The 22,597-nt window shown below is 49.0% G+C and overlaps 1 protein-coding gene across 2 annotated transcripts in view; it reads right to left on the bottom strand.

Moving 5' to 3' along the window:
• The window catches only part of VTI1A (vesicle transport through interaction with t-SNAREs 1A), a 507,313-nt gene that overhangs the window by 99,727 nt on the left and 384,989 nt on the right, over nt 1-22,597 (bottom strand). The window lies entirely within an intron of this gene.

Raw genomic sequence — 22,597 nt, 5'->3', positions numbered from 1 at the left:
TCTTTTTCCTGGGTGGACTTTGCTGGGTGTGTTCACTAATTGATGTCCAGCCTTAACCCAAACACCCCTGAAGAAGGGGCACCCCTTACTTCCAAAACAGAGCAGCCTATTTCATCTCAAAGGCAGGGGTGCCTGAAGGTGCCACTTCCACAAGGGTTCAGCGTGTAGACAGAATCTCGATTGAAGGAGGTACTAGAAAGATCTTTCTGGGCAGGGGAAGAAGCATATGAAGGTTTGTCAATTGCCATGAGTATGGCACAGTCAGAGAGCCATAAGCACATAGTCTAGTTGGTAGAGAGACTGTGTTTACTCAGTAGACATGTTTTCAACCATTACCATGGCCTAGTATCACAGGCGACCCAGAAAAGGAATGCATGTGGCCCTGGCCCTCAAGGAGCACCTTGAAATGATTCAGTCAAATGCTCTGAGACTTTCAGGATCACCTCACCAATTCTCTTAAGTTCTGCTCCAATCGGAATGCCTGAAAATACAATGGATTTTATGTGTCTGCTATAGTTTCTGTTAGCAAATGCAGGCCTTCATCTTAAAGCCAATCTTCTATGTGAAAGCAGAGTTCGGAAGGAAGCATGTGCGTCTGTCTTGGGAGGAGCTGTAGTCTCAGGTGTTGCAAGGTGAACTAATCTGACACACTGGGACCTAAGAGAATTCTCGGTAAAGGCTGAGGTTTATTTGAATCAACTGGCATTTCTTTGGAAAGTTGGGGAAAGGGGCAGATCCAGGTTTCGCAGGGCATGAAATCAGGGTTCATGGACATGCACCTGCACAGTTGCGCAGGGTCCAGTGCCAAGAAGGCGCTGGTGTTGCCATCTTCAAAGTTTTAGTTGTTTTTGAACAAAGGGCCCCACATTTTTATTTTGCACTTGGCTGCCCAAATTATGTAGCTGGTCTTTTGTGACACTTATATAATTTGGGGAGCCCTCATTTTGAAAACAACACAAAATAAGAGAAATAAAGTTAAGTTCCAAGTCTTGGAAGAGGTACCTAGGAAGAGAAGGTGCGCTGCAGAAACTTAGGTTTCATTAACTTCACAGAAAACCTGCGTCTGGTTGGGGAGGGGGTGACCTCCACAGTAGTCTTCAAACTGTGGTCTTGGGAGTCCTGGGGGTTTAGTGAATGGGGAGTCAGGTGGACCTCTCTTTGCTCCCCCTCACCCTCTTCCTTTACTCTCTACCTTAACCTAATTTCATTTTGTTCTGAATTAGAAATTGAGCTTCAGGCTGTTTCTTTTTTTTTTCTTCAAGGGTCCTATGACTCACATAGTTTGAAAACCACTAGTTAGACAAACCACATCACACCAGGCTTTTTGTTGTAGGGAACTGTCTTATTTCAGAAGGCCCCAGGTGACCCGCTGACCTGGGGTGTCTCCAAAGCCAGGTAATAATAGGCCGTGCTCTAATCTAAGGAGACTCTGCTGTATTTGCTGAGAGCTTTGAAATGTTCTGGGAAAAACGCTGATCAGATGTGCAAGGTATTATATTCACGGAGAGAAAAACCCTCCCAACTCTTTATAAAATGGATTAAGCTAGTTTCCAAAGGCTGCAGGTTTGTGTGATCTTAATCCCACTCCTTACTCCTGATCCGCCACCTTCCCCTTTTGTTTCCAGGATGTGCACCTTCCTGGGCGAGGGCTGGGATGCCTTCCGGAGGAGCCCTCCCCCTTCCCAGCTCTCCCCTTGGGAAGAACTAAGGGACACCCTCACCCTTGCAGCACCCACCTCGCCAGGGCTGCCTTTTTCTGTGGGCACATTTCACATTCACAGGCTCTGATCCGATAGAGGGAAATCTGAACAAAATATGGTAATGATGCCATTGTGCATTCAGCGACTCAGACTGGAGCAGCAGATGGGAAAAGTTGCGGATCACAACCCCATGCAATATTTGACAGAATATCAGTCAAATATAGTTCACCCAGATCCATGTTTCTGTCAGTCCCTCTTGGCTAAAGTTAATTTAAAGTGACAAGAATGACATTAGCTCTTTTCAAAGGGGGTAATTCCTACCTCAGGGCTGCCCCCTCCAATGGATACCCAGGCAGAGCCCTCCATCGTTGGAAGGCAGGTTTTCTAAGAGGGGACCAGCCCTAGACCAGGAGTCACCATTCAAGACCTGTGCTGGTCAGTGTGCTGGAGGTTCAGTCTATTTCACTGTGGAGGAAGGAGTGAGGTTGCCCCAGGTCCCAGTTCCTTAGACGGGTCATTTCCACAAATGGGGTCTCAGGAGTTGTAACCTTACCTCAGGGCTCATCCCACCCCACTGCGGGATGAATGCCCATGTGTGAAGACAATAGAAACAACTCCAGCAGGTAGAGGGCTCTGAGCTGGCACTGTCACCACTTGGAGTCTTAACAGTTGCAGATGAACCGCTTAGCATGTGTTGTTTTCCATTTGTTCTTCCTTGGTTCCTTCTGTCTTGCTATACCATGCACAAAAACTCATATAGTGTTAATAACCTTTGTGAGTGGTGGATTCCACCAGTGCTTGTGCCTTCTAAGGCTGCTCCCTGCCAAGACCTCAGCGGGTGTCATGACCTCCAAAGTTGGTCATGGGTCCAGAAGCTGGCCTCACCCCACCATCAGATCAATATGTATGCATATTGGGAATTGCATGTGGAAAGTTGGCTTTGCTTCTTTGTCTTTAAACCAGGTAGACCCACCCACAAATCATGGCTACCAACCATTAAAGATAACCTCCTACCCTGTATGGCTAGTGAACTCCTATTTGCCCTTCAAGATCCATCTCATTGGTCATCTCCTCCCGGGGGCCTTCCTGAATACCCCCAGAAATTATCATTCCCTTCCTCCTCAGGGCAGTCTCTGGGTTTTGTATGTGCTTCTGTTTCTACACTATCAAAAGGCATCATAATCACCTTTTTGCTTCTCTGGCTTCCCTTTTTGGTTGTGATCATCTGGAACTAGCAAATGTTTGCTGGACTGAATAACTGAATTGTTTATTGAATAAGGTAACAGGCCAGGAGACCTTATCCACAGAAAATGCATGGTTTCCTGTAACTGCCATGATCTGTGTCTCCAACCTGCGATATTAAATATGATCACTTCTGTTGTTTCTCATGAGACTCCCCATTTGCTGGAAGTCTCTCTTGAGGTTTTTTTGCTCTCCAGGGTCTGACCAGGGTCATTTGCCACGGACCATGTCATCAGGTCATCTGTAACTGACAGCAGGGGTAGGGTTCTGTGTCTGGAATTGCCCGAGTCATCCTTGCCTATCCCTTAATGGCTCCAGCTCAAGGGCTACTCATCAAAGGAGGAGATCGAAGACCAATGGCACCTCCTGTCTGGGGCCCACAAATGGCTAGTTAATTAATTACACCTGGCCACACAAAGAACTGGTTGGGCAGGTGCTCCCAGCACTGCTGCCAGTTACAGAACTACAAGCAGCTGACAGGGAGGGGATTGGGAGATCTGGCCAAGAAGCTGGGAAGAGCCTGCTGAAAGAAAAAGACAAGACTTAAAGTCTGATGATAGGGGTTGTGTCTGGGAATGTTTCAATTAGCTATTGTGTAAAAAACTACCCCCAAATCTTAGTTGCCTAAAACAATAGTTTATTTTTTTTCTCATGCTTCAGCATTTTGGATTGGGCTTAGCTGGATGGTTCTTCCGCTCTATGTGGTGTGTGCTGGACTGTCCAAGATGGTTTCTTCTTTGCTTATATGCCTGGTGCCGCAGATGGGAGATATGTTTCTTCAGTAACTAGGCACAGTGTCTGGCACCCAGGAGATTCTAGGGAAATGTTCAATGGTAGAATGAATAAATAAGGGTACACAAAAGGCGTGGGGTTTGTAAGAGAGAATAACTAAGTTATCTCATTTGGCATGCTGAATGGTGGGTGCTGTGATGGTCAGAAAGATTCTCAGGACGAGTAGGAAAGAATGTTCCCTGAGGATCTCTGGATGAAGTCAGGGCCTGGTCTTCTTTCTTGGCAGCAAGAAGGAGCTGCATGTAGAATGTAGCCTTTAGGGCCTGCTCAAATTGTAGAAACAGGAAAAGGTTGAGTGATCCAGTGGCTCTTGTCATCCTGGGAATCAGAGGGCGACCCTCCTTGCTCCGGATGGGAAATAGAAATTTGATTCTCATTCTTGTTTGAGTTTCTGGCTTTGCTCATTGGACTTTTGAGGGGATAGAGGGAAGAGGTGACATAGAAGAGAGTAGGAAAGTTAGGTGTTAAAAAAGAACTCCAGAGTATTAAGACAAATCCTAGGAGATTCGATCCGCTTGAAGTGCCTGAGGCCTCTTGGGAAAAAGGTAAAGGGAAATCAAGGGAGATGATCAGCTCTCTAGAGCACCAAGGGAGATTGGCGGCTGCTCCAACTACCAAAGAGGAATTCCACACAACTGTCAAAAACTTACTGAGGGAGGAGAGACCCCGCAGCTGGAGGACACTGTTCAATAGAAGAAACGAACATAATTTGAAGGAAATAAGCTCCTGTCATGCATTTCTCTCGATTCTGTAGATCCTGGTGACAGCAGGAGCCAACCCCTCCAACAGTAGCTGTGTTAGCTATCCATTGCCACCATAACAAATTACCAAAACTAGTGGCTTAATACAATACAGGCTTATTATCTTACGGTTCTGGAGGTCAGAAGTCTAAATCAAGGCATTGGCAGGGCTGCGTTCCTCCTGGAGTCTTCACCTGGTGAGACTTCCTGAACCAAAGTATATCTTGGGTCTCTTCCAAGTTAGACTTTCTAGAACTGCCACTGTTCAATATGGTAGCCAGTAGACAGTTTGGCTATTAAAATTAAACACCCGGTTCCTTGGTTCCACTGGCCATATTTCAAGTGCTCAGTTGCCATACACTGTTACACAGCGCAAGTTAGTTCTATTGAACGTCATCACAGAGTTTTGTTGGCCAGTGCTGTTCCAATATCAACAGTGCATGCTTGTGCCAGTCTCCCACCTGTCTAGCTTGTGCACACATCAGCCACTCCCAAGGCCATGAGGTATCCATTTCTGTAAGATGGGACTTCCTATGGCCCTTTTAAGGGAAATGCAGTTCAAGAGGAGATCCAACAGAACATGAAAGTTCTGATAATAGGATTCAGGCTTTAGTGCCTGGGGAAAGACCCCCCAAAAGAAATGCGAACGGAAGATGACTCACTTATTTTAGGGGTAAACTCTCCTATCTGAAACGCAAGTTTCCATTCTGCCAGGCTCTGCCTTGAGCCCTCTTCTCTTCTCCAGAAAGGACATCAAGATTCCCACCTCTGTCTTTTCTTTTCTTTTCAGACAGAGCCTTGCTCTGTCACCCAGGCTGGAGTGTGGTGGTGCAATCGTGGCTCACTGCAACCTCCAACTCCCGGGTTTAAGTGATTCTCCTGCCTCAGTCTCCCGAGTAGGTGGGATTACAGGTGCATGCCACCACACCTGGCTAATTTTTGTATTTTTAGTAGAGATGGGGTTTCACCATGTTGGCCAGGCTGGTCTTGAATTCCCGACCTCAAATGATCCGCCTGCTTTGGCCTCCCAAAGTGCTGAGATTACAGGCGTGAACCACCGAGTCCAGCCCCCCACCTGTCTTTTGTTCATCAGCTCCACCTTGGGAGAACCCGGGGCTGGTCCTGAGTGAAACAGCCTTGACTTTCCTCCTCCTCCCGCGGAGGCTTTTCCTCCAGCTCAACCCTCAGTGCCCTGAACTCTGTCTCCAAGGAGCTCTCAGGAAAGACAAAGCTACCCCTTCTCCTGTATGTGGGTTACTGTTCCTCCTGGGGAGAGGGCCGCTGCTGCACAAGTTACTTCTGAAAGCATTTCTCTAGAGCCAGGCATTCGTGAAGTCCAGGCAGCCCCTCTTTCTTAGTGGGGGAATTCGGGAACCAGAGAACAGGCGAGACAGGTGGAATTGCGGAACACAAGCCCCGCCCTCTCCAGCCACCTGTGCCCACCCTGAACAGACAATGGGAGAAGGTGCTGCCTTCTGAACCCCCAGGATTCAGCCAATCAGCAGGCGCTGTCTGTGCATGCTCTGTGTCTACCTGGCCGTCCTGCTCCAACTTGTGCAGGCAAAGGCGGTCGGGTGCGGGTTCCCGCCATGTCCTTCTCCAGCCAAGACCCTGGCCAGAGGACTCCACAGAGCTGGTGTGGAATGGTAGACTCGGGCCATCATTCTTCAAACACGCCCTCCCAGGCCACTCACCGACTCTGCCCTTTCTCTCTGCCAGGGAATAATGAAAATGAACTTGTCCTCTTCCTGAATGGACATATTTTACGGCTGACACGGTCAGAGTCCTCTGGAGTTGACACCAGTGGAACCTCGGTGAAACTGCAGCGGGAAGAGGAACAGAGGGGTTCCTATTCCCCAAGTTGGAACTCCAAAGTACATTTTGAGCAGAAAACCCTATGTGAATGGTTCCTCCTGCCTTTTCTTGCCAACGATAAAAACTGTCCAGTCATCGCAGTGACATTAAAAACAACAACTCAAAGCAGCATGTTCCCATTTCTCGAACTTTTGCGCTGCACAGTAAGAGGACGGGAAAGGGTGAATATCTCTTAACTCCAGGATGTCAAACTACATTTTCCATGGTTCAGTGTGATTTTCAATTACAAAAAAGGATAACACACCAGGCGCGGTGGCTCACGCCTGTAATCCCAGCACTTTGGGAGACCAAGATGGGCGGATCGCCTGAGGTCAGGAGTTCGAGACCAGCCAGACCAACATGGCGAAACTCCGTCTCTACTAAAAATACAAAACTTAGCTGGGCGTGGTGGTGGGTGCCTGTAATCCCAACTACTTGGGAGGCTGAGGCAGAAGAATCGCTTCAACCCGGGAAGTGGAGACTGCAGTGAGCCAAGATCGAACCACTGACTCCAGACTGGATGACAGAGCAAGACTCCATCTTGGCTTTATCGTCCCCTTCTCCTTTCCATGACCTCAGAGCCTCTCATAATGACAAGATCCAGGCTTCATGTTTGGTTCAACTCAACTTTGGAAGTTAAGATGGAGATTTGCAACTCATTTCTTTGGAAGACAGGGGGATGGGAAAAGAAATGAGGAAAGGAAGTGGAGAGAGAAGAAGAGAGGGAGACAAACCAAGCAGCACCAGAGAATGGTACATCTACAAGGACTCCAGGGGGACCTTTTGTTTATCCAGAGGTTCTTGAGCCTTTAATTTTTATTTATAGCAGCAGACCCTTTTCCCTTTTTTTTCAAATGACATCTTAAGCCAAAGCACAATATCTAAAACAGATAAAATAATGCCTCTCAAAGCCCTATGCCTTGGCATTCCTCTAACCTTCCTCCTCCTGAACACCCTAGGGCTCCTGGGCACACAGTCTGCAAACCATGGATCTAACCCAACTCGTAAATATGCCCATGAGGAAACCGAGGTACAGAGAGGGGAAGTAATTAACTGGAGATGGGGTGGGGAAAGGTTTCTCCAACATCATGTGATAGGCCTGGCGGAGCTGGGGCTGAAAGCTTAGAAGTGAAATGAGATGAGGACAGGGGATTGGGGCTGGTTATGAAAGAGCTGACCACACGATGACCTTGAGGAACGTGACTGTGTGGACTGTGAAGAGCAGAGTTCCAGGAGGCTGGAGACCCCCACGGCTTCCTCAATGTTCCCACCCTGTTTTTCATTAGCTGCTCTAATTCTGAGATCCCTCTCGAGCTCCAGGTTTATGGGTGTTAACTCCACACATAGATGATTACAACGTGTATGTTTGACTCAGGGACAAAGGAAACAAATGCTGTTAGCAGTCACTTCAGAGAACTTTCCAATCATCAGTTTAGAGCATGAGTGCAAGTGTGTGGCATACGATTCCTCACATTAATTCCACACCCATGACAGGCACTGCTAGTGAGTCGTACCACCTTTTCCTGCTCCTCCTAGATACAGCCTCAAAATTATTTTCCATACAGTGCTCTGGTCAGCCATTACCAATGAACCAGGAGCTGGCCCTTCAGATAAAATCTCTCTGCTCTTCCTGGTTTGTGGCTTTGCTGAATGTTGTCCTTGGCATCATGGCCACACACTTCTACAGTCTGCATCTCAGGGGAGAAGCCTGGAACTGCATTTCCCAGAATCCCTTTCCCTGTACAGCTCCACATTAGAGTCAGCCAATGAGAGGCACTGCTGGGAGAACTGGGAAGCGAAGAAGGAGAATCACTGTCATTCTCTGGGGGCAGCTGCAGCTTGACCCACGGGTAAAACTCAAAGCCTTGAGAATCGCATGCTCTGGTGCTTCCGGCTGTTAAGGTTGGTGGCTGCAGCCACCACTGAGACTGCTGGGTTCTTTGCAGCTTCCGGGTGAGCTCCTGTAAATCACCAGTCTCTGGCAGCTGCTGGCCTGACCTTTGTTTCCCCAGCCTTTCCAGTGATTGTGCAAGTATCCAATTCCCTGTATTGGAACCCTTCCTACTTGGAATACCCAGAGTGGCTTCTGTTTTCATGACCAAACCCCCGACAGCTACAGTTTCAACACCTTAAGGGCAGGGAACAGAACTTGGTTGCAAGATGAAAGATGGATGCTTGCTGCATTTGCTTCCTCTGTTTTCTGTGTTACATCTGTGGTCCACCTACACAGAGTGCAGAAAAGGAAGCAATGACAGGGAGACTGCCCAATAATCAGAATAATAGCATCACAGAGTTTGCAGCCAGAGGACCTTTATACAGAGACAGCTTAGTTCTTTTCATTTTGTTGATGGGAAAAACTGAGGCCCGGACAGGAGAGTAATGCCAGTTAGTCCCAGAGCTGTGGCTGGAAGCCAGGCCTGCTGACCTGGACCAGTTCTCATCCTTGGACCTCAGGATCTCAAATAAGGAGATTCATGTGAGCTTGTAAGTAAGGCACAGCCAAGCTGAAATGCGTCCCATGGCAGGCTGGCTAGTTTGATGTGAGCTGGTAAACACTTGGCTGTAATGGGAAGGTGAGTGATCAGAGATGAGTTCTGCAGCCTCCCCAGGATGGGGGAAGCAGGGTGGGGCAGGTCTCATGAAAGCATGAGAATATGTAAGCCACATTTCCCTAATCCTAACCCAACTATGGAAACCCTATCACTTTTCCATCTGGTAACAGGCAATAACTCATTTTAAAAACTCCTTGTTTCTGTAACCATGTCGTGAAATTAAAATCAACAGTGTCGTTTGCTTTTTGTAATCATTCTCTTGCCTCCACCGGCCTTGGGCTTGTGGGCTGCATCAGAGCAGATTCCTAGAGGCCAGGCACTGATTTAGTAGAGACGGGATTTATTGGAAGACTATTGTGGAGCGATAGAATTATCAAGAGGGCAGGAGACCTGTGCCTGGAAACTATGCCCTGCTCAGCGGATACCACCAGGGATGCTGCCAAACCCTGGGGCCTGAGCTCCTACTGCCCCTACCACAGAGTGCCACACCCCCTTCTGGTGCTGCTCCTCTGAAAGTGGCTGTGACTGCCATGGGCAGGGCTAGAATGAATGCTTCACCACCTTTCTATTTTGTGATGACAGCTCCAGATGCAGACGCCCACTTTCCCTGGTCCCTGGAAGCAAGAGGGTCCTCTAGTGGGCTTTGATATTGGCCAGCTGCATGAGCAATACCCCTTGCACCATCTTGGTGGTGTGGCTCCCAACGCCCCTCTTCTCTCAATCAAGGGTTATTTCTTTTTATCCAAACTGCCTGAAAGCCTACAATAAATGGAGTTTCTCTGGACGCAGGGCTTTGCCTCCTATTAAAATATAAAGACTAAGAATGGATGAACAGCAATTCGGTTGTTTTCCAGAACACCCTCGTCTAGCCTTCTTACATGGGATGGTGCACTAATATTTTTGGGACCCACACCTCTTGATAGAATGTCACTTACCCTGTTAGCCCTTTGGGAAATTACCTTTGCTTCCACTGAGGTGGGGGCCTAGCTGGGGAGAGGGTCACAGGTGCAGATCCCAGGAGTCCTACAGTCTCTTTACTATCCCCTAGGAAAGCCCCGGGATGAAGCTAGCGTGCTGAGGACTCCAGAGAGTGGCTCATTCTGCGGGGTGTGCCTACATGCGTCCTCCTGAACAGTTTTCTGAACCTTTGGCCACTTGCTTTGGTGCTGGCTGAGATGGCCGCACATTGTCACCACCACTTCTGGCTGCTAGTTTCTGTTGAAGGCACATATCCTAGATGCCAGGTGTTGTGCTGAGCATCTAACCCCAATTAGCTCATTTAATCTTCTCCACTTAACAACTAAGACAACTGTCGCCCAAGGCCACCGAGCTAGCACGGGCTTGGGATTTGAACCCAGGCAAAACCCACTCTCTTCCCATTATACTAGTGGCCTCCTTCCCAAAAATATAGCCTCTCCCTAATCCCACCCCCTTAATACCATACATAAGGAAATACAGAATTTCATTAGGCTCAGTTTCCCCCCAGGGGTCCAGTTGTTCTGGGAACCAGCCAATTCTTAGGGCACCTGTGCCTACCTCACAGCTCAGGGTTTAGACGCTCTTGGGCCAGCAGGCAGTGGGGCAGCTGCTCAGGGGGTCTCAATGGGTAGGGACAGAACCTCACTAAGCACCTGTTAAGTGCTAGGAAGGCAGTAGGAGCTTTTCATGCTTTGGCACTGTGGAAATAAATGATACCAACCAATGAGAACAAGCGAAGGCTATTTGTTCTGAGTTTGCTGTAGCAAAGGAGTTAGCCTAGACACCAGGAGTGGAAGCCTTCGGTGTGCCCTCAGTGGAGGCTGTTGGGTTGGGGGAGTTGTGGCTGGGATAACTCGAAGGGGGCATCCTATCCAATTGGTTGGGGTGCACATTTGGCTTTCTCTGGTTGGTCCTAAGTAGGAAATGGAGACGAAAATGAGGGAAGCTGTCAGCTGTTAATCAAGTCCTGGCCATTTAGGGCAGAATGTGGCAGGGGTTATTGCTTAGTTTCTGGATTTCACCAGAGAGAGCAGCCTGGCTTCCTGGGTTGTTTATGTAGCTAAGAGGTTGGTTTCCTGGCCAGGTTGCTGCAGACCGTGAGGCCGAGTCCTGTTTTGATATACAGCCTGGCCCTCCTCCCCTTGTGTATCCAGTCTCTCGGCTCTTTATCCTCACAGCTGTCCAACTTACAGATGAGGAAACTGAGTCCCAAAGAAGTCCAGGAGTGTGCCTGAAGCCCCTCAGCTGTACTGGGTATGTGGAGTTGGGCCATTCTGATCTACACCAAGCTGCCTGTCACCACTCATCCTCTATCCCCTGCAAGCCCCACCCCATTGAGATGGTCCCACGGAAGCAGGATGGTAGGAGTTCCTCCCTCCTGAGACGGAGGTGACCCTGCTTTGCCTTAGGGTGCTAGGTCTGGCAAATCATGATGGGGGAGGGGGAGTGGAGGTAGGAGTGCAGTGAGAAGGAGAGACTCCTGGGCTGCCCCCCAGCAGCAGTGCCTCGATCTCAGAATAACCCTTCGGGGCAGCAGGGAGCACTTGGGATCATCCCGGAGAGCCCACCCTTGTCTCTCTGATTCCATGTTTGTCTCCCTTTTCATCTATGCTCCCTCCAACCCTCCCAACCAGCCAGTGGTCCTTGAAAAGCTCAGATGGCATCACTCAGACCTTCCCGGGCCACCTCCCCAAGTAACCTCGTTCCTGCCTTCAGCCCTTTGCCCTGGCCTTTCCCTCTGCCTGGAACTCCCCACTGGGTTCCTCAGCATTTTTCAGGACTCAGCTCAGGGGTCACCTCCTCCAGCTCAGCAGCTGCCCCTGCAGGCCAGGACCCCACCCCCATCACTGTCACAGTGCTTCTCACAATGGGAAATGACAAAGGCTCATGATGGTTTGTGGGTTGTCAGAGCCTCTGAGGACCGAAATGTGCTTGCCCTGCCAGGGCTCAGGAAATACCCTGTGAATGGATGAATGAGTGAGTTTCGACTCCTTCCCCAGTGTCTGCTCTTCCTGCTCTTGAGACTAGGCTCCAGCTCCATCCCTGACCCGTGAGCAAGGGAGGGGCAACCAGCAGAACCAGCCTCAGTGGCTGCCTGTGGCCCCTCCTTGGGCTGAGCTGGGAGATGACCCAGCCAGCAGCCCTCAGGGGAGAAAGTGGGGTTCTTGCATCAGCTGCAAACTCTGCAGGCTGCGGGACTGACTGGATCTGGTCAAATGCTGGTGGCAACCCTCCAAAGTCAATATCACCGTCATCCACATTGCTGGTGACAAAGCGAGGCTCAGGGAGGTTAAGGAACTTGTCTGAAGCCCCCAGCTAGGAGATGCAGGGTCATGATTTCACCCAGATCTGGCAACCTTTAGAGCAGTGCACTTCCACGGCACCAGACGCCTGGAAGCACAGTGAGCTGGCCCGTGACCAAGGCCTGCTCCTTCTCTGCACCCCCTGCTCCTCCAGCGTCTTCTGTGCCCCTGTTCTTGCCCTTCAAGTCACCTGGTACCCACAGGCAGGGGCAGCGAAGGGTCTCTGAGTTCCTTCCCATTCTGCCTACTCCCTTCCTGCCCTATGTTACTAAGAAGAGGGGGTGTCCTGATGCTTTCAACAAAATATTGGACACACGAAATACAAATTAGTCTAGGGGAAAAAATCAGATACAGGATCATTCTCAGTGGTAATCTACACCATATATGACATAATGTGCAGCGCATAAGCACTTTTTACTTTTCAGTAACTCAAATTTGCTTCCCAACAGGCACATGCACTGGTGTTTGCCCAGTCTGTGCAGAAGGCTCTGCTCCCAGGTCTCTGAGACCCCCTAGTAGCCACCTGCAGTCATCTCTGGCTCTGACCCCAGGAGGACCCGAGGCCTGTCCCAGGCCCTTCCTGGGGCTTGGCCCCACCCACCTGGGGCTGTCTTGGGAATAGAATGCACAGAGCAGGGGGAGCACCTGCCTCGTAGGCTTGGCCCCACCCACCTGGGGCTGTCTTGGGAGCAGAATGCACAGAGCAGGGGGAGCACCTGCCTTGTGGGCTTGGCCCCAGCCCTCTTGGGGTCTTTTCCTCCCAAGTCACGTGGGCAGAGGGAGACGCACTCAGTACCAGGCCAGGACATTGAGCTGTGTGCCTGGGCCTTCGCACTGGCCTCGGTCCTGAATAGCAGCATGACTTCAGCATCCTGACCTTCGTTTCCCCATCTGAAAATGGAGAACATGAAGGTTCCTGCCTCCTAAGAGGGCCATTTTGAGGATTAATCGGATGATGCAGGTCAAACCCTTGGCCCAGGCCTGGATTGGGCTGGGTACTCCTTCCCTCCCCTTTTTTACTGTCACCCAAAAGTGGTTTCATTTCATGACTGTGAGGAAAACCAAATTCAGATGGCTGATCTGACCCTGGCGCTTCAAAGACATCGCCGAAGTCTCCCTATAAAGCCCAAATAGGACTTCAGGATTACCTGTGGCTAGGAATTACCTGTATGTCTCTAGGGACACGGCTGCCTGCCCTATGTTCCCAAGACCCAGGAACTGTTCCTGGGGAGCCATTCAACCCCAAGCCTTCCAGACCAAGCCCTCCCATCTTGCACATCAGCAAATTGAGGCCCAGTGGGCCAGTGACTTGCTCAGGGTCACATGTCTGGGATAGAGCCTGGAGCAGAAACAAGGATTCCTGAAGCCCTTAGGAGGGCAGGGCTGTCTTCATGTCAGCTGCAGCTCTGATTGAGCTGTGGAGGAGGGTTCTCACGCAACCACGCCTGGAAATCAGGCAGGCTGAGGAGCAGCAGGGGTCATGGCCTTCAGGATCCACATCAGCAGGACAAGAACCGAATAGGTGGGTCATTGTGACATCCTTAACCACCCACCCTACGTCTTCCATCCCCTCCCCTTCCCAGGATTTTTTTTTTTTTTTTTTTTTTTTTTGAGATGTAGTCTCGTACTGTCACCCAGGCTGGAGTGCAGTGGCACAATCTTGGCTCACTGCAACCTCCGCTTCCTGGGTTCAAACAATTCTTCTGCCTCAGCCTCCCAAGTAGCCAGGATTATCAGGGACGCACCACCATGCACAGCTGATTTTTGTATTTTTAGTAGAGATGGGGTTTCACCATGTTGGCCAGGCTGGTTTCGAACTCATGACCTTGTGATCCGCCTGCCTTGGCCTCCCAAAGTGCTGGGATTACAGGCGTAGGCCACCACTCCTGGCCCCTTCCCAGGATTTTGATCTCCTTTGACTCCTTCTCCTGCAGTATTGGCTCATGGTCCTGAGCTCCGAAGTAGCTCTGAAGCTCCTTGGAGGGATAGAAGAAGGAGTCAATTCCTTTGAACAATGCTTAACTTGAAGCCACTGCATTCTTCTGAGACGGTTTATTTACCTTGAGGTAGAAATGACTGGTAGCAGCTTGGAGTATGGTTTCTACATTAGCTCAGGAGATAAAGTCAGGATCATGGAGTCCACAGATGGGCCTGAAACCACGGATTCCATACCCCCGTTCTCCCCACATCATGCTCCAATGTCCCATCCATACACAGTCACTGCCTTTCATTTTGTAGCTGAAATTAGACTCCCCTTTTAGGTCAACCAGAGGAGAAGACAGATTCACGTCCTACTACACGTGGCCTGATTCCAGTCTTGGAGTCAGGTTAGTTTGTGCTGAAGCCCCCAACTAAGCTTTGACATGCAGTTACAAGAGAAAACGGAGGGAAATTTGCTATGAGGTAGCGGAGAGGAAAGTTGAAGTTCTCTTTTATACTATAATATTGGAGAGGACAGCATGTGAAGGGGCATGGACTGAGAATCAGGAAACAGCTGTTCTATTCTTGGCTCTGCAAGTAGCTTGCTGTGTGCCCTCGGGCAGGTCACTTCCCCTCTCTGAGCCTCAGTTTCCTCATTTTATATAACCAAATGAAGGATCTTCAAGGTTCTTCCTTTCAGTTCTAAAGAGTTCATGATTCTAGCTGGGTCTCTGGCCATGGGTGAAGAAATCAAAGACTTAGTTTCATTTCATAACTTGCGCCCCTCAGCACTTCCCAGATGGGGCTGGGAACAGGACCAGGCATTCACTGACGAAACTAATCTGAGTTTCAGGGAGGTGACTGCAGCCTCGGCTGTTGGAAACCTCACCCAGGAAGAGGGCAGTGCCGGACGCAAGCTGGACAAGAGCTTAGTTCTCCCACCCCAAGGGCTGTGATTGGTGTCCAGGCAGCCAATGTTTATTCAGACTGGAGCTTTGGCCTTTGCAGGCTCAAGTGTCATTAGCTGCTGTTTTTGATCAATGGGAAATAGTGAAAGCAACAAATAATAATGTCCATTTGCGGGCGATTTCAGTCATTTGTGGCATTTAGTTAGCATAATTGACCTGAACTGGAACTTTTCCTCCACCTGAATTTAAAAATACATTACTGCCCCCCTACCCCAATACATCTGAGAAATTTTCTTTTTTTAATGAGGTTTTAACTAAAGCCCAATATCAAAACACCATATAATACTTTTATCTCATCGAAGACATTTGATGCTTATTAAAATATTATTGCTTTAAGGCTTATTTTGATTTTTTGCCCAAGAGTGTGTGCAGAGCCTTGCTACTCAGATAATAACAAAGAAACGTTAAACATGAAAAAAACACATGAAAGGTAATATGTTCCCCATTAGTCCCAGTATCATTTCCCCAGGATTACTGCTTTCCAAATATAGCATTAGTTTAAAAATAAAAGGCCGTTTACAGTAACGGGACACTTGGTACTACTTTGCAGTACGTGGGCCCTCCAAGGGGCTTGTACAGCAGCTTCATTAAGCGAGAACTGCAGGGGAGAGGGCTGGCTTAAAACAATCGCAGCATGCCTCCTCAAAGGCCCCCCAGATAGGCCACCTACCCTGACCTGAGGCCCGTGTCTAACAAGCTCTTAATTCTCTTTTTCAGAACTGCTTTTTCGTGCATTGTTTCTTCTGGAGATGAGACCATTTTGGAAACTGACAAGTAATCAATTGGCTGCCACCGGGGAAGAGAAGCGACATTCTGGAGCTCCGTGTTCTGGCCTCATGGGTCGGGCTGTGGCTGCCATCCATGTGAGAGGGCTCCTTTTGGCTTTGGGAGGTCTCTTTTGTCTTGGGAGATCCAGGGCAGCAAGCCCCAGATGAGATTTATGTCAGTCGGGAAGCGCACAGGCCCTGTGTCTAAGCATGGTTTATTTGACTCAGACATGCCATTTTTTTTTTCTTTTTTGCTGGGCACAGCTAAAGTCCATTTTCAGTTAGAAAAATTAATCTAGCTAAGGGACAGAACAGTCATGTACATAGAAGGGCTCTCTCAAGTGGCAGGGAGGGCCACTCCAGTTTGCTTCCCTGTGGCCCGTGTAGAGCACCCACCGGAAGCTGCCAGCCCGCTGAAGGCCCCTGAAGAGACTCATGTTGCACATTTGCTATTTTAGTCCAACAATGCAGGCCCCTTCCGGTTTCAGGAGCTGGTCTCCTGGCACTCAGCAAACGCCCAGCTTCAAGAGGCCTCAGAGAGCCAGGGGAGCGAGCTTCCAGCCTGAAGGGAGGGAGAAGCTTTCCTGATTTTAAATCCTCAACTAAATGCCAGCCATATCTTGTTGTCAGCAGAGAGAGGAGATCAAGAGGGAGCGATGGAGGAGAATGGAGAGGTGGTAACAAGAGCTGAAATTTATTGCCTGGTGACTTGTATTCTCCCCAGGCGCAGGTGGCACTGTCCACTGGGCAGGGGGTCTGCTGTACCATGAGAGGGTTCTTTGCATGGTATCAATCACAGGTTGGTCGGGTGTTAGGGGTGGTGTCTCTCTGGGAAGCATCCCATCTGACTGTCAGAATTGTCACCTCCTTGTTTGGCCTCATCTGGTTTGTGCTCTGGATGTTCTCAACTCGTCTTTCTAGCCAAGAATTGCTTATTCCCATCCGTATTCCTAGACTAGTGGCTGGCACAGAGCAGGCATCAGCTCACTTGAACTAAGAGAACAAGCTCCCGTGGGTAATGTCTCATGAACAGACCAGAGACTGGGGCAGGGGTGTGGCCTGGCCGAGGCTGGTGGCCTTTGTGAGGGCTGTGATGGGCGTCCATTCACTGAGCACTCACTGCTGTCCAGGTTCTGAGCTGCATGTGCCACATGGATTCTGTCATCTGATCCTCATGCCACCTCTATAACTTGGTAATGTTACCATGACAAACTTGCAGGGAAGGGAACGAGGTTCAGGGAGGTGCATTAACTTGCTTAGGCTCACCCAGCCAGAGAGCAAGCAGCAGTCTGGCTTGTGGCCCTGAGCCTCCGCCACCTCTCTTATCTCTCATTGGCTCACAGTCCTGAGCTCCGAAGTGGCTCAGAAGCCCCTTGGAGGGATAGAAGATGGAGTCCGTCCCTTTGAACAATGCTTAATTTGAAGTTACTGCATTTTCCCAAGAATACTCCTTCTTTGGGAGCTGAAGATCACTGTTACAGGGATTGAACATGGCACCAGTAGGCTCTGAGTACTCTGCCTCCCAGCACTTTGATGCCCCAAGGAGAAATACAGCATCAGCCCCAGACATGATTCCTGCCCTCCAAGAGCTCTCATGGGTGGAGAAAGAAATGACTAAGGGCCATATTAAATGGCTCAAAGAGTGGGATAGCTGCAAAGGAATTTGCATCATAACATAGAGGAGCTGAGACTCACCTTAGAGATCACAGAGTCTTTATCGTTAATCTACAGATGGGAAAGTAAGGGTATAAAGAAGGAAAGTGACTTGTCCAAGGTTATCCAGCTAATTCAGAGGCAAAACCAGGGCCAGAACTTAGGAGTCTTCACACCCCTACTCTCCAATTCACTCCTCTGCTTGGTTCCTTAGTGGTCAGCGAGGCGGTGGGGAGAATGATGGTCAGGAAAACAGGGACTGGGTGGAACCTTGAAGGAGTATGCAGGGTACTGGAGAGGGGTATGAAGATGCTCTAGGTAGGAGAAGAGGTATGCAGGTGATGTGGGATGTGGGACATGGGAGGCTAGGAGTTAGATGGATTGCACCCACTAACTCCACTCTTTCCGATGAGTAGAGGCTGCAGAAGATGCTGAGAGGAAGAGGATTCTGAAGTCAAAAGAGCCAGGATCGATTAGCAATGTCTGTCAGGAGCATGGGGAGGGGAAGGAGAGGAGCTCTTGCCACGTGCCTGTCCTCCCTGGCATAAGGTGTGCTTAAAGTGCAATAACATGTGAACTCTTCTGATCCACTGACAGGTCTTGACCAGGGCTGGGGGACGACTCTGTTATCGATTAATTTGTTTTTCATGGACAGTTTCTTGCTCACTCAGACTCACCTGGTGCTGATATCAGCAGATCTCTTCATCTATTCCATGGACCCATCACCTGCCAAAGCCCCACTGCCCGCCCTGCGAGGGGAGGCACCAGGTCTAGCAGAATTACTGCAGGACCAGGGCTGGGAGGCAGCTGAGCTACAGAGCTCCACAGGCCCACGGAAGAGTCTCTTGCATTTCAAATGGGCTCCCGTGGCCACTGCTGAGAGAGGCCACATTTCTGCTGAGTGAGAGTCAGTTCAGGCTCCGCTCACCTGTAATGAGTGAGATTCTCCAGGAAACATTTCCATATTGGATGCAGGGGCCACCCAGATAAGGGAAGAGGACAGTCTGAAAGCCAGAGGTTATGACTTTTGATCTGAGTCTCAGCTTTGAAATATTCACAACTCCCCTGGAACCAACTTGGGTCAGTGCCGCCCTTCATTCTTCTGAGAAAGAGAAAAAGTAAGTCTGATGTGGATGCACTACTGGACAGCGTGGTGGGCAGGGCCCCTTTGGCTAAAATGGATGAAGTGCAGGTGAGAGCAGGAATGCGTAGAGGCCCAACGGGGTGCAGGCAGGGTAGAAGCCTCCATGGGATAAATGATACCTGGGCCCTCTCCAGCCAAACTAAGAGCCCACCAACAGCCCTGGCCTGGGCGGAATGAGACTTTCAGGGCCAGAGGTTTTCTTCACATTTTACGTGTTGTATTTTCCCCCAGCTTGTGAGTGTAATCTGACCTACCAGCGTGCAAGGCTTTGGGGGTTTTGAACTTGCCCTACATCAAATACACCCCCTCCTCCACTAGGGAGAAGACCAGCCACTCTCTGCCTCAGACTCGGCGGGCATTTGATTGTCTAGAACACATCAAACAGCCTAAGTCTCCCTTGTAAAAGTTTTACAAGAAAATCATTGAAGACCAGCCGAGCTATCCTTTTTCTCTCCTCCTCCTTAAATTCCAAACCCAAGCCGATATTCTCGATTCCCACACTCTGGTGTCGGCCGGCAAGAGCGCGGGGCTGTTGAGTGTGCAGTGGCTGAAACCTCTGCCTCTGGATCATTAGACTTGCAGCCCACGGCTTGTGGGATCTAGTGATTTGGACATATTTTATTTAACCAGCTTAGTAAAAGGTAATATTCAGCAGCTGTGATCTATAGCAGAATTACAATTTTCAGGGTCAAGGAGGGATTTTGATATTAGGAGGTTGGGCAGAATTGCTATGAAATCTCATGAGCTGTCTTTAAAAATAAATGAGAAAATAGGTTATCCAAGAGTCATTGTAAGGGAAAAATCAATAGGCAGTGTCTATTCACTTGGGCTATCAAAATCCTTGAAATTTGAACAAAAGTTTTACGTTTAGTGTACTGTAGGTTTTGAAATGTCAGCGCTGGAGGCTCGGCGGGTACCAATTCATTGTGCTATGCATCCAAACAAGACTAGCCTTGTGAAGCTGCTCGGCTCCCTCTTAAAATGGGGGAGAATCTTAGTGACCAAATTAGACAGTAAAAGGACACGCCTGGTGAATACCATTTCATCCAAGGCAGCAGTCTGCCCGCAAACACTTGAGAAGCACCTGATGTGCCAGGAATATTAGCTCAGGTGTGGCTGGCGGCCCAGCGACTCTTCCCAGCCCCACCTCTTGTCCGGGAGGAAAGTGGATCCCACGTGTCTTCTCTCCCACACCATGCACAGTGCTCAGGCTTTTGGATGGGGACAAACGATAATTAACAGAGAACTTGCTGGTGGTGAAGTTTTGGCTGAGCAGGTTGTCTGAAATAATAGAAGTTCTCTCCCATTCATTCATTCAACAATAATCTACTGGGAACCCACTATGTGCCACTCTCTTCTGGCACCAAACAATGGAGAAATAAAACAGGCTTTGTACCAGCCTTCACCGAGCATGCAGACTAACTGGGGAGTGCATATTAGAAAAAAAAAAGTCTCTACAGAAAAATACAAAACTTAGCCGGGCATGGTGGCCCGCGCCTGTGGTCCCAGCTTCTCGGGAGGTTGAGGTGGGAGGATCACCTGAGCCTGAGGGGGTCGAGGCTGCTGTGAGCCGTGATCGTGCCACTGCACTCCAGCTTGGGTGACGGAGACCCTAACTACAAGAATATATACATATATATATATATATAGCCATGATCGTGCCACTGTACTCCAGCTTGGGTGACTGAGACCCTGTCTACAAGAAGAAAAAAAAAAATATATATATATATATACACACACACACACATATGAGGGTTTTAGGGACGGTGCCACGTGGAGCTGGGGAAAAATGTGGAAGTTGAAGCTAATGCCTGAGTGAGATGGAGGAAACAGCAGCATGTTAATGAAAATTAGTAACAGACATCCCAACTGCTTTCTCCATCTCCTCGGTTTTAGGAGTGATTTCTCCAGGTCCCTGGTACAGGCTTTGAGTACTGCTCCTGACACCCACAGCCTAAGTGATCCACATAATGTGGATGATGGACATGAAAGAATAAACACAGGAATAAATACTGGAGTATGTATTATGATCAGGAAAAAGGTAGGTTGAGGAAGAATCAGGGGGGACCTTCTTGAGATTGGAGGAGGGTTCAGGGAAGGCTTCTGCGATGGTGTAGGTAACCTGAGACAGGGCAGGTAGCAAGAGCTAGTCAAGGAGAAGAGGGAAGGGGAGAAGAACGTTCCAGGCAGAGGCTCTGAGGGGAGAAAGAGTTTGCAGTGTTGAAGGGAGAAAGGAGTGAGGGAAATGGAGTGGAGACAGGAGGCGGGGAGAGATAAAATGCCTGACCAGGGGCAGGCGTCAGGTCAAGCAAGGCTGGACGGGCCATGGGAAGGAATTCTGATTTGAAAGGCTATGCCAAGTCAGAGGCTTTTGAACCAGAAGGCTCTATGATCTGATTTTCATTGTCAAATCCTCACCCTGGCTATTGTGAGCTTGGACAACCTACCTACTAGAAGTGGGGAGAAGAGCTTGGAGGCTATGGCAGGTGAGAGGTGGCAGCTTGACCAGGGTGGAGGAGAATGGACTAGGATTCTACCAGTGTTCCTGGGAGAGCACAGGTGAGTTATTTCTTCTCTACTTCCCTTTTAATTGCCCTTCAGCAGTGGATTATTCAAGAACCACCGGTGATCCAGGGGTCCAGGATTTCATTAGGAGTCAAGCGTTGTGCACAGACTGAATAAATAACTACATTCTGCATCCCTCACTTTTCACATTCCCACAGATGCTGTTATGAGTTCATTGAAAAGCATCTCATCACAGCATTTATCATTTCTCATAGTCTCCCTTTTCTCAATCAATAGATTATTTATTTTTATTTTTTTGAAACAGAGTCTTGCTCTGTTGCCCAGGCTGGCATGCAGTGGCCCAATCTCAGCTCACTGCAACCTCTGCCTCCGGGGTTCAAGTGGTTCTCCTGCCTCAGTCCTCCTAGGACTACAGGTGCCTGCCACCATGCCCCGCTAATTCTTTTTGTATTTTTAGTAGAGATGGGATTTTACCATGTTGGCTAGGCTGGTCTTGAACTCCTGATCTCAAGCAATCCACCTGCCTGGGCCTCCCAAATGGCTGGGATTATAGGCGTGAGCCACGGTGCCCAGCCAATCAATAGATTTTTAAAAATCAATGTTTCAAATGTGTCCTCAAATTTCCTTCAGGATGCCATGTCCTGGACATTAGGTAGGCTCAAACCAGCATAACCAACCGAGACTGTCTGCCTTACTTTCCAGGTCTCTCTGTGACTGAGTTCCTATAGCAGTTAATTGCCAGGGAACTGCTGGGTGTCCCTTAGTACCCTTGAGCTTTGGGGAAAGCAGAGACTCAGTTTTGTGGTTCAAATGTTACCTTCATGATCCTGGTGCCATGTCTAATATTTATTGTTTTTTTTTTTTTTTTTTTGAGACCGGGTCTCACTATGTTGCCCAGGCTGATCTTGAACTCCTGGGCTCAAGCAATCCTCCCACTTCAGCCTCCCAAAGTGCTGGGATTACAGGCATGAGATACCATGCCCAGCGCTATTTATTGTTAAAAAATAATTTTAAAACATTTTAAAAATGAATTTTTTAAGTAATGAAGAAATAAATATCTTTCTACCATTAAGGTGTTCTTCCACATACCGTGTGCTGACTGTGCCACTGGAGCTACGGTATGGAATTAAGGCATTCTTTAGGCATCTGAAGCCCAGAATCATGAGGAATCTGTACATACACAAAAAACCCCAAAACACCAACAACCCCCCCAAGCAATATTTGTCTGCCCTGCTACCGAGCAACACATTTAATCATGATGAGTGTGGTGGTTTGTCACAGGCCTGGGGGTGATTTCCAGCCACCTAATGGAATCTTCATATCAGCCCTTGGGTGGAGTGCTATTTTCTCTGCTTTACAGTCGAGGAAACTGAGGCTCAGTGAAGAGATCAGTAGGTTATCCAGGCTCACCAGTGAGAGAATGAGAGCTCAGACCCAAGTCTGTGATTGCTCTGTAAT

The sequence above is a fragment of the Chlorocebus sabaeus genome, chromosome 9, assembly GCF_047675955.1.
Source record: "Chlorocebus sabaeus isolate Y175 chromosome 9, mChlSab1.0.hap1, whole genome shotgun sequence".
NCBI classification, from domain to species: domain Eukaryota; kingdom Metazoa; phylum Chordata; class Mammalia; order Primates; family Cercopithecidae; genus Chlorocebus; species Chlorocebus sabaeus.
This window is presented reverse-complemented; position numbering and strand designations above follow the sequence as displayed.